The 3,250-nt window shown below is 36.4% G+C and overlaps 1 non-coding gene across 1 annotated transcript; it reads right to left on the reverse strand.

Annotated features, from left to right (window-relative positions):
• Positions 1-2,920: 2,920 nt before the first annotated feature.
• On the reverse strand, positions 2,921-3,024 carry LOC148574081 (small nucleolar RNA R71). The gene has a single exon (XR_015906320.1). It is a non-coding gene; the product is annotated as a small nucleolar RNA R71 (small nucleolar RNA).
• Positions 3,025-3,250: the final 226 nt, after the last annotated feature.

The following is a 3,250-nucleotide window of genomic DNA, read 5'->3' on the forward strand; positions in this document are numbered from 1 at the left end:
CCTTCGTGGTATAGGCTAGAATGAATTGGCGGCGATTCCTGAGATCCGGAAAGTCTAAACCTTGTCTGTGGTATTCCGAGTAGGATCTGAGAAGGAATGACTGTGACGAGCTTCAAACTCGCGAGTGTTGGGCGTAGTGACAGACGCAAAAGGATCAATGGATCCTATTCCAACATGATCGAGAACCGATAGATGATTAGCCGTACGGTGACAACGCATTTGGACCATTTTCACTGAGAGGACGGGAAGTAGCCATTGACAATGGTGATGCCCAACATAAAGCTTGCCATGGAAAGGAGTATGAATGATTGGATGAAGGCAATAGGAAAGCAGAAGTTTAGGAGGAACAAAGCATCTTCATACGCTTATCTGAAATTCTCACCAATGAATTACATAAGTATCTCTATCCTATTTTATGTTTTATTCATCTTTTAATTATCAGTCCTCCATAGCCATTTGAATCCGCCTGACTGAGATTTACAAGATGACCATAGCTTGCTTCAAGCCGACAATCTCCGTCGGATCGACCCTTACTCACGTAAGGTTTATTACTTGGACGACCCAGTGCACTTGCTGGTTAGTTGTGCGGAGTTGTGATAAAGAGTTGAGATTACAATTGTGCGTACCATGATGTTGGCGCCATTGATGATCACAATTTCGTGCACCAAGTTTTTGGCGCCGTTGCCGAGGATTGTTCGAGTTTGGACAACTGACGGTTCATCTTGTTGCTCAGATTAGGTAATTTTATTTTATGTTTAAGCCTTTTACCTTTTAATTTTCGAAAAATTTCAAAAAAATATATGTTTCTATTCTGTTCTTCAGAGTTTTTAAGAATGAATTCTAGAGTTTCATGATGATTTGTTGATGTCTGGCTGGCTGAAAAGCCATGTCTAATCTTTTGGACCGAGGTTTCAACTTATCATCACAAGAGCTTGTTGAATTCTATCAATCTTGCTGTTGAAAGTAATGATCTGCTATAGCTTGGCTGGCCATTGGCCATGTCTAGTGTTTTCGACCGAAGCTTTCACTGAAAGCTTGGCTGGCTAGTAAGCCATGTCTAATTCCTGGACCGGAGTTTTAGACTAACATTGCATGATTCTTGGAATTCTCATTAAGAATTTTGAAGTCCTTTTTTCTCTTATTCCACTTAATTTTCGAAAAAAATTACAAAATTTTTTTTAAATCTTAAAATCAATAATATTTTATGTTTCTTGTTTGAGTCTAGTGTCTAATCTTAAGTTTGGTGTCAATTGCATTCTTCTAATTTTTGAAAATTACATGCATTATGTTCTTGATTGATCTTCAAGTTGTTCTTGATGATTTCCTTGCTCTGATCTTTAAATTCTCTTATTTTGTGTCTTTTGTTGTTTCTCATATGCATTTTCAAATTGTTATAGTCCTTAGTATACAAACTTCTAAGTTTGGTATCCTGCATGCATTATTTGTTTAATCTTAGTTTTCCAACCATGTCTTTTCAAGTCAATAATACAGAGAATTGAAGATTTAGAATATGCAGCAGAGGAATTACAGAGAAAAAGCTGGGCGTTCAAAACGCCCAGTGAGGAAGGAAAACTGGCGTTTAAATGCCAGCCAGGTAAACACCCAAAAAGGTAGCATTTTGGGCGTTAAACGCCAGAATGGATGCCATTCTGGGCGTTTAACGCCAGGAGGACACTAGAGGGAAGATTTTGTTTTTAATTCAAATCTTTTTCAAATATTCATAATCTTTCAAAATCAAATCTTTTTCAAATCATATCTCTTCAATCATATCTTTTCAAAATCAATTTCTTTCCATTTTTTTAAATTATTATTATTTTCGAAAATCCTTGCTACAATTAATGATTTAACTCAAAATTTTCAAGTTGTTACTTGCCTATTAAGAGAGGATCAAATTTTAATTCTAGAATCATATCTTTTAATTTCCTATTAGTCAAGTAATCAACTTTAATTTTAAAAATTTCTTTTTAATTTGATTCTCAATCATATCTTCTCAATCATATCTTTTCAATCACATCTTTTTCAAAATTAATTTTCAATCATATCTTTTTTATTTCTAATTTCAAAATCTTTTCCAAAAATTACTTAATTTCTTTCCCAATCTTAGTTTTCGAAAATCATTTACCAAATTTTAAAAATTTCTTTTAATTATTTCAAAATCTTTTACTTTAATTTCGAAAATTCTTCCCCTCTTCCCAAATCCTTCTATTTAAAGGACTAACACTTCTCCATTATCAGCAATTCGAACTCTGTCCCTCTTGATAAGTTCGAATTCTCTCTTCTCTACCTCATCCTTCTATTTTTATTTTGCTCTGACACCTTAAGGAATCTCTATACTGTGACATAGAGAATTCCATATTTTCTTCTCCTCTCTTTTCATTTGAGCAGGAGCAAGGACAAGGGCATTCTTGTTGAAGCTGATCCTAAACCTGAAAGGACCTTGAAGAGAAAGCTCAAAGAAGCTAAAGTATAACTCTCTATAGAGGACCTAACAGAAACTTTCAAACAAGAAGAAGCCATGGCAGCTGAAAACAACAACAATGCCAACAATGCAAGGAAGGTGCTTGGTGACTTTACTGCACCTACTCCCGACTTCAATGGGAGAAGCATCTCAATCCCTGCCATTGGAGCAAACAAATTTGAGCTTAAGCCTCAATTAGTTTCTCTGATGCAACAGAATTGCAAGTTTCATGGACTTCCATTGGAAGATCCTCATCAGTTCTTAGCTTAACTCTTACAAATCTGTGACACTGTCAAGACCAATGGGGTTGATCCCGAGGTCTACACGCTTATGCTCTTTCCCTTTGCTGTAAGAGACAGAGCTAGAACATGGTTGGATTCACAACCTAAAGAAAGCCTAAACTCTTGGAAAAAGCTAGTCCATGCCTTCTTAGCAAAGTTCTTTCCACCTCAAAAATTGAGCAAGCTTAGAGTGGAAGTCCAAACCTTCAGACAGAAGGAAGGTGAATCCCTCTATGAAGCTTGGGAAAGATACAAGCAATTGATCAGAAGGTGTCCTTCTGACATACTTTCAAAATGGAGCATCATAGGTATCTTCTATGATGGTCTGTCTGAACTATCCAAGATGTCATTGGACAGCTCTGCTGGAGGATCTCTTCATCTAAAGAAGACGCCTGCAGAAGCTCAGGAACTCATTGAAATAGTTGCAAATAACCAATTCATGTATACCTCTGAGAGGAATCTTGTGAACAATGGGACGCCTCAGAAGAAGGGAGTTCTTGAAATTGATTCT

The sequence above is a fragment of the Arachis ipaensis genome, chromosome B2 (assembly GCF_059453495.1).
Source record: "Arachis ipaensis isolate K30076 ecotype BB chromosome B2, ASM5945349v1, whole genome shotgun sequence".
Taxonomy (NCBI): Eukaryota; Viridiplantae; Streptophyta; class Magnoliopsida; order Fabales; family Fabaceae; genus Arachis; species Arachis ipaensis.